This window comes from Schistocerca cancellata, chromosome 1 (genome assembly GCF_023864275.1).
Source record: "Schistocerca cancellata isolate TAMUIC-IGC-003103 chromosome 1, iqSchCanc2.1, whole genome shotgun sequence".
NCBI classification, from domain to species: Eukaryota; Metazoa; Arthropoda; class Insecta; order Orthoptera; family Acrididae; genus Schistocerca; species Schistocerca cancellata.
In genome coordinates, this window is record NC_064626.1 from 825,053,269 (window position 1) to 825,062,729 (window position 9,461).

The 9,461-nt window shown below is 43.3% G+C and overlaps 1 long non-coding RNA gene across 2 annotated transcripts; it reads right to left on the reverse strand.

The window, feature by feature from the left end:
- Positions 1–8,576: 8,576 nt before the first annotated feature.
- Positions 8,577–9,391, reverse strand: LOC126188536 (uncharacterized). Of its 2 annotated transcripts, none has more exons than XR_007537863.1 (3): positions 9,254–9,391; positions 8,938–9,048; positions 8,577–8,778 (listed from the first exon to the last, which is right to left on the reverse strand). It is a non-coding gene; the product is annotated as an uncharacterized LOC126188536 (long non-coding RNA). The 2 variants fall into 2 exon arrangements; XR_007537862.1 differs by having other exon boundaries at positions 9,203–9,391.
- Positions 9,392–9,461: the final 70 nt, after the last annotated feature.

Below are 9,461 nucleotides of genomic sequence, written 5' to 3' on the forward strand. Positions count from 1 at the left end.
AGAGGGTGGCCCAACCGCGCCCGGTACCCGCGAAGATGTCTCGACAGCAGGGACAGTGGGGGAAGCATGTAACACCTGGGGTGTACCCTGCGACGCACCAGACTCCCTACTGCCGCTACACTCCGAGGCAGCAGCCTGAAGACGGCTGACCGCGGCCATCAACACGCTCAGCTGTTCGCGAACAGTGGCCAGCTCCTCCTGCGTCCGTACACAGCAGGAAACAATTTACTGAAGAGAGTTAATCAACCTTTAACTAGACTGCTAATTCACTAAAGGCGGCTGCTTATTCACTAAACTGTGGTTGCTAGCCACTTCTTGTAGAAAACAATGAAAATAGCACTACCTGTCTCTGGACTGTATTGAAAACAAACTCTAGCACTACTGGCACTATGGTTGACTACAGGGACTCCCTCTGACTGTATTCAAAACAAACACGAAATCTATGGAACACTATTAAGAGCACTCGAAAAATAAAGCTTCCTAAAAGCAAATACACACGGAAGAAGAAGTGACAAGTAAGAAAAATACAGTTAATACTTAAATTAAGGTAGCTTGCTGCACAGCAGACGTGAAGCAGATGGCAGTTACGACGACACTGACACTGACTATGGCTGACTAAAGGGACTCTCTCTGACTGTATTGAAAACAAACACGAAATCTATGGAACACTATTAAGAGCACTCGAAAATTAAAGCTTCCTAAAAGCAAATACACACGGAAGAAGAAGTGACAAGTAAGAAAAATACAGTTAATACTTAAATTAAGGTAGCTCGCTGCACAGCAGACGTGAAGCAGACGGCAGTTACGACTATAAATGTATGCCAATAGGAAGCAACACAGTTATTACACTGCATTTTTCGTGAGCAATTGAAATAGGAAGTGACACTTGACGCAAGAAATACTCCACATGTTTGCTTCTGTTTGCCATAATTCTTGAAGTGGTGTACACACTGTGAAATATTAGGATCATTCACGCTCCGTAATCGTACTTAATTACTGAGAGTTATTCGAACTAAGTCTGTTAGAGGTCATGTATGCATTCTTTGTTTATAATTCATAATGAGTAGAAGAATTTGGTCAGATGGATTACACAGAGGTTGTGTGTTGACAGTGTGTCTTCGGATTGTATGGGATGAGGAGGTTTGCATTAGGATTTTATCTGTACTTGTTCGAGGAGACTGACTAGAGGAAAGAGTTGTTATGGAAGTGAAATGATACTGGCAATAAGGTTTATATGTATCGACGTATTGAAGAGGTATTATGGAGGTATTGAGATTATATGAAGTTGATTGGAGTTTTGGTGTATAAGAGGTAAAGTAAGTGAGGTGCATATTTTTTTTTGTTGTTGGTCTATATGGAATGAGGAGGATGAAGATAGCAGACTAGAACGCTAAAGTGGAAGGAAGATTGTCTACACACACTTTGTTAAATCACTAAGCAGTATGTACTTTTTTTTGGAGAGAGGAAGCATTGCATATCTTGGCACACTGACAATTGTTCAGCAACCGTACATTTTGATCTGGCTTGGCAAACATTGGTCTTGACATGATGACTATGACGTTGACTTAACTATTATTGACTGTTATACATTGCTGCCACTACCACTTGATACACATGATGAACATCAAATTTTGACAGAATTGCAATTACACAGTTAACACTATTCAATTACACAGTAGTACTTAATGTGGATGAAAGATGAGTGAGTGTGTTTTGTGTGTTTTCCTTTCCTAATCCTACCCACCTATCTCCTAAATATTACTTGATTTGTTTGTAGTGGCTTGCACTGACACCCATAAATATTATAGGTTTACTGATGTTTGTGTACTTGTAATAGTTAATATGACAATTATCTGACATCATTTGTGTGTTTGTTATGATTTGTATGTTTAGTGTAAAAGCATTTGTATGTGTATTCAAACTATTGTTCATGCTTGAACTGTCTGAATAGTGATGGTGAATATTATGAACTGTTACCTGCACTTTTCAACATGATGTGTGACACTTAGAAATGTTTAATTTCTGCTGATGAACTGTGTGATCAGTGATAGTAAATATTATGGACTGTTACTTGTACTTTTTCTACATGATTGGTGCCACTAGCACATGTTTAATTTCTGCTGATGAACAGTGTGATCAGTGATAGTTGTTTAATTTCTGCTGATGAACTGTGTGATCAGTGATAGTAAATATTATGGACTGTTACTTGTACTTTTTCTACATGATTGGTGCCACTAGGACATGTTTAATTTCTGCTGATGAATAGTGTGATCAGTGATAGTGAATATTATGGACTGCTTTCTGAACCTACTCCACATTGCTGGGTGCCACTGATGGACTGCTTCTACTGAAATGATGTCACCTGATGGTGTCTGCACCTACTCGACATTGCTGGGTGCTACTGCTGGAACTGTCAACTACTTGTTATGAAAAAATTTATGTGAATATTTGTATAAACTGATTTTTTGTGTATTACTGTTTGTGAAAAGTTATAAGACTCTTACCTGCTCATATTCGTCATTGCTGACGCTATCGATTGAATGGTTTAACCACATGATATTTGTGTAAACTATTATGTAAAGTCATATGTATGAAAGAATTTGTATTCATTACTGTATTTTATATATTAGCTGGCAAAAATACCATCAAATTCTAGCCCGTGGAGGAAAGGCATATGAAAGGTGGCTACACTGAGCCACAGCGCCAAAGATCGCGCCAGAGAGTATTGTTCCGCCGTCTCCACTGGCAGTGCTTATTGAGACGTAGCGGCAAGCAGTTCTTACCGAGAAGTTGTGGTGGACACTGCTTGTCGTGAAGTCAGAGTGAGATGTGGTAGTGGAGAGTGTTGTTCCATGTTTTATGCAGTGGTTTGATGGGAGAGATAGCAGATGTTGTTCTAATGGAGATATTGTAATGGTCAGAGTGCATTTCGTCAATATATATGGAGGTATTTTCTTTTATTCTTTCAGTGACCTGAATAATGTGTCATTACAGGTTCAGTCAACAAAGCATCTGGCGTGTGTTCTTGTATTAGAGTGTAATTTTGGTTTTCTTGCACAATTATAGTATTTCTAATTTTCTTTTATCACGTCAGTATAATTGGTATTTAAAAATTCTTGTTTTGTTGAAGAAGAACCGTGCCAGATGTGCGTTGAGTCATACTACCACATACAGAACAGCTACACTTGTGTTTGTTGTTTCGTAGGTTTTATAGTTGCTGGGGACTTAATTAATTAATTGTGTTAATGAAAATTTTCATTTCATTCTTTGTTGTTGTTCTATGCAGTCAGATTGAGTACTAATACTAGTCAGGGCCAGCCGTTTACGAAACAGCGTAATCGGACATACAACGACAGAAAATTAAAAAGTATTTGCATTGCATTCTTATATCTTTATTTTAATTAAGCCCCCATGCACATGCTTTAAAAGACGTACAAATAGCAATAAAAGCTTCTGTAGGAGACGACAATGACCCCACTAAATTACTAGATACACTTGTATTTCTCATGCAGTCACTCGGACAAATCACAGTTTTTCCAATTGTTGATTTGTTGACAACACCAGTTCCAAGCGAATATATGTACGCAAATCCGAACCTTGGCTTTATGTTTGAACAGAAATTGTCTGAGTCAAGTTTGTCTGAAGAAAATAAAGTTTATTTGAAGAAGAGATGCATTCAGTTTAGTCTGAAACACATAAAATAAATTCAACAAAGATTGCCAAGTAACGTTACGATCCTGAAAAAAATGTCAATGCTGAATGTTGAAGAAACACTAAAAGTGAATAAAAAGAATGCTGTAGCGGATGTAGCCTAAGAATTGGGTTTTAGTGGCGATTTCATAGACGGTATGCTGCAAGAAAGGCATAATATCAACTTCATTGGGTGGAATAACACCACTAACACTGTTCGATTTTGGAGTGAGGTTTTGCAGTATAAAAATGCCGCAGGGGAGAATTCTTTTTCTTTGATTTCACAGCTAGCAATGACTGTTCTATGCCTACCGTATTCAAATGCAGAAGTGGAAAAAATATTCAGTTCTATGAACATTATAAAAACTAAACAACGTAATACACTCCTGGAAATTGAAATAAGAACACCGTGAATTCATTGTCCCAGGAAGGGGAAACTTTATTGACACATTCCTGGGGTCAGATACATCACATTATCACACTGACAGAACCACAGGCACATAGACACAGGCAACAGAGCATGCACAATGTCGGCACTAGTACAGTGTATATCCACCTTTCGCAGCAATGCAGGCTGCTATTCTCCCATGGAGACGATCGTAGAGATGCTGGATGTAGTCCTGTGGAACGGCTTGCCATGCCATTTCCACCTGGCGCCTCAGTTGGACCAGCGTTCGTGCTGGACGTGCAGACCGCGTGAGACGACGCTTCATCCAGTCCCAAACATGCTCAATGGGGGACAGATCCGGAGATCTTGCTGGCCAGGGTAGTTGACTTACACCTTCTAGAGCACGTTGGGTGGCACGGGATACATGCGGACGTGCATTGTCCTGTTGGAACAGCAAGTTCCCTTGCCGGTCTAGGAATGGTAGAACGATGGGTTCGATGACGGTTTGGATGTACCGTGCACTATTCAGTGTCCCCTCGACGATCACCAGTGGTGTATGGCCAGTGTAGGAGATTGCTCCCCACACCATGATGCCGGGTGTTGGCCCTGTGTGCCTCGGTCGTATGCAGTCCTGATTGTGGCGCTCACCTGCACGGCGCCAAACACGCATACGACCATCATTGGCACCAAGGCAGAAGCGACTCTCATCGCTGAAGACGACAGGTCTCCATTCGTCCCTCCATTCACGCCTGTCGCGACACCACTGGAGGCGGGATGCACGATGTTGGGGCGTGAGCGGAAGACGGCCTAACGGTGTGCGGGACCGTAGCCCAGCTTCATGGAGACGGTTGCGAATGGTCCTCGCCGATACCCCAGGAGCAACAGTGTCCCTAATTTGCTGGGAAGTGGCGGTGCGGTCCCCTACAGCACTGCGTAGGATCCTACGGTCTTGGCGTGCATCCGTGCGTCGCTGCGGTCCGGTCCCAGGTCGACGGGCACGTGCACCTTCCGCCGACCACTGGCGACAACATCGATGTACTGTGGAGACCTCACGCCCCACGTGTTGAGCAATTTGGCGGTACGTCCACCCGGCCTCCCGCATGCCCACTATACGCCCTCGCTCAAAGTCCGTCAACTGCACATACGGTTCACGTCCACGCTGTCGCGGCATGCTACCAGTGTTAAAGACTGCGATGGAGCTCCGTATGCCACGGCAAACTGGCTGACACTGACGGCGGCGGTGCACAAATGCTGCGCAGCTAGCGCCATTCGACGGCCAACACCGCGGTTCCTGGTGTGTCCGCTGTGCCGTGCGTGTGATCATTGCTTGTACAGCCCTCTCGCAGTGTCCGGAGCAAGTATGGTGGGTCTGACACACCGGTGTCAATGTGTTCTTTTTTCCATTTCCAGGAGTGTAGATTATCGTTAAAGACAATTAATGCTTTGAACATACTGAGAGACCAGCTGAAGAAACAAAATAAAGATTGTGCATCTTTTGACATACCGTCAGACGTATTGGAGCATATTGGAACGAACAGAAGATACACTTTTGCGTCAAAACCAGTCGAACTGCAACATCGTCTTTTGAACGACGTAGAAACCTCTACATCAACTACAGTTCTATCAGAGCATGAAACAAAAGAGTTATTCGATCTTCTGAGTGACGACGATGAATAGCTCACGTACCGGTATGTATATACACTCCTGGAAATTGAAATAAGAACACCGTGAATTCATTGTCCCAGGAAGGGGAAACTTTATTGACACATTCCTGGGGTCAGATACATCACATGATCACACTGACAGAACCACAGGCGCATAGACACAGGCAACAGAGCATGCACAATGTCGGCACTAGTACAGTGTATATCCACCTTTCGCAGCAATGCAGGCTGCTATTCTCCCATGGAGACGATCGTAGAGATGCTGGATGTAGTCCTGTGGAATGGCTTGCCATGCCATTTCCACCTGGCGCCTCAGTTGGACCAGCGTTCGTGCTGGACGTGCAGACCGCGTGAGACGACGCTTCATCCAGTCCCAAACATGCTCAATGGGGGACAGATCCGGAGATCTTGCTGGCCAGGGTAGTTAACTTACACCTTCTAGAGCACGTTGGGTGGCACGGGATACATGCGGACGTGCATTGTCCTGTTGGAACAGCAAGTTCCCTTGCCGGTCTAGGAATGGTAGAACGATGGGTTCGATGACGTTTTGGATGTACCGTGCACTATTCAGTGTCCCCTCGACGATCACCAGTGGTGTACGGCCAGTGTAGGAGATTGCTCCCCACACCATGATGCCGGGTGTTGGCCCTGTGTGCCTCGGTCGTATGCAGTCCTGATTGTGGCGCTCACCTGCACGGCGCCAAACACGCATACGACCATCATTGTCACCAAGGCAGAAGCGACTCTCATCGCTGAAGACGACACGTCTCCATTCGTCCCTCCATTCACGCCTGTCGCGACACCACTGGAGGCGGGCTGCACGATGTTGGGGCGTGAGCGGAAGACGGCCTAACGGTGTGCGGGACCGTAGCCCAGCTTCATGGAGACGGTTGCGAATGGTCCTCGCCGATACCCCAGGAGCAACAGTGTCCCTAATTTGCTGGGAAGTGGCGGTGCGGTCCCCTACAGCACTGCGTAGGATCCTACGGTCTTGGCGTGCATCCGTGCGTCGCTGCGGTCCGGTCCCAGGTCGACGGGCACGTGCACCTTCCGCCGACCACTGGCGACAACATCGATGTACTGTGGAGACCTCACGCCCCACGTGTTGAGCAATTTGGCGGTACGTCCACCCGGCCTCCCGCATGCCCACTATACGCCCTCGCTCAAAGTCCGTCAACTGCACATACGGTTCACGTCCACGCTGTCGCGGCATGCTACCAGTGTTAAAGACTGCGATGGAGCTCCGTATGCCACGGCAAACTGGCTGACACTGACGGCGGCGGTGCACAAATGCTGCGCAGCTAGCGCCATTCGACGGCCAGCACCGCGGTTCCTGGTGTGTCCGCTGTGCCGTGCGTGTGATCATTGCTTGTACAGCCCTCTCGCAGTGTCCGGAGCAAGTATGGTGGGTCTGACACACCAGTGTCAATGTGTTCTTTTTTCCATTTCCAGGAGTGTATTTTGTAACCTAATTTGACTTCTTGCTTTCTTTCGTTACAAATATAGTTGTATATTTATAGTATATTTGACTACTCTGATTGAAACAACAATTTATATGTTGCGTCAATTATGAAAACATGTTTAATTAAACATTAGCGTATTTTATATGTATTTTGTTGGAAGCGATGCCTCATTTAATTAAGACAATATAGCAATTACGTTTGAGACAATTTTTATTAATATTTTATTACCCCTCCCCCCCCCTCCACTGGCTTATTGCACCATTTTCAGTACACCCCTAGTAAAATCGGTTTTAGCGACTTTCTAGCGACTTTTGATATTGAATCTAGCGACTCTGGTCTTTTAGAGTTGGCAACACTGCAACTAAGAGTCGCAAGTAGCAACTAGAAAGCGCAGTTAACATACTTTTCCTAGTGTCATCTGTTGACCGACGTACGTACTTCGTTATGAGAGCCTTGTGCCTCACGAGATCGGTGTGCTATGTGTGCATATGAAGGGCTTATTTCAATAGTGGTACAAGTCCATTTTTAGATACAGAGTCGTAAAGTTAAATGAGCGCTGACAAATCTGCATTTGAGATACCAGAAATATTCAAGCATATGGCTTCTTGCTAGAGATGAACCTTTATTTATGTTTGTTTGGGTCACTAATTTCAGAAGCATTATAGACAGAGAAGTGGAGGTAATGAACTTGTACCACTATTGAAATAAGCCCTTCATATTATATGACGACATGCACATTCAGCATCAGTTATGGTTGGTCAAATACTGCTGTGACTCTGAATGTATTATATTAATAAGAAGCAACATTGCCTTTTTCTCCTGAAAATATCAAGTAACGTAACAAATGTGTTTGATTCTGCTTCCAATATGACAGTTTTGGTTAATACTCCACATGCCTACACGACTTTGCAATGTTAACACAGCAGAACTCAGACATCTGTATAAGTATAGAGAAATGAAAACAGTCATATGAATGCCTCACTTTTGTTCCGACACAGTTCAAGACTCGGGAGAAAAGTTTTACACCTGGTGTTCTACATGGCAACTTCACACACAAGTACTTTTTGCCGACACTACTACCACTTACATAAGTAAGCTTTTCCTGTGTTACTTTCAAGTAATGCACTTAAGCTATTCCTGATTTAACTGGAAGATTTTTACTTCCCACTTTCATATCAACAGCCTCAAAATGCATATTGTAGACTTCGGGATATGTTACAGGTCAGTGTCACACCAATATTGTGGTGAAAGGGGGGGGGGGGCATGTCACTCTCCAACAAGTGTTTACCAATAAGTAAGTGGCGGAAAATTATGGGTATTGGACGGCTTAAACATGTGGAAAATGAGATTTTTATTATTCACTCACTGTATTTGACATTTATTATTCCTTTAAAATCGCACAACAACTTCAATAAAACACAGTTTAATCATTCACACACTTATTTCACAATTATTTCACTTTTAAACTGCAAATCCTCTAAGAGCTGTCTTGAATCTTCACGAGTCTCTCTCAAAAACAGCCTTGATGTGGATAGATACGTACAGCAACCAGTAATCAGGGTCAGAAGTGTGTCTGCAAAAACACAAGGATTATTAAACAATTTTTGCTGTCCTTAATTACTGGCAATATAATTGATAGAGTAGATTGCTAATATTTGCTATAATGAATATCACATTTGCAAGAACGGTCTCACTGAAGTAATTAAGTCCATCGAAACGCTTAGAAACTAACCTCTCGTCTGACGAAAACGGTCTAAAGACGCAGTGGCAATTTCTTCAGATCTGTTGACAATGATATTTTGAGTTATCACTTTACTGAGTGACTGAAATGTAGTTCAGGTACCTGTGAACATAACAATATGTTAGAATTCATTTTCTAAATACGAACTATTACGGTACTGTACGGCTACTTACATATTAATTACACTATTAATATTTTCACAGTTGTTTCTTTAATACAAAATTAAAGCCAACGGAAGAAAAAACGTAAAACATACTTGCCAAAGACAGGTTTGTTGACATGCAATTTTCTGTGTTGACAGATGTACCTTTTTCATACGGTGGTAAGTCGCAGGAATCACAGCAATCGCAGAAGTCACAGAAATCTCAGAAGTAGCAGAAATCGCGGAAGTAGCAAAAATCGCAGAAATAGCAGTGGCGGAGGGATACACGACCAATGTTCCATAACTGCGACTCTTAACTGCGACAAATCACACTTAAGAATAACAGATACTGAGAAGTAGCATTCACAGAAAT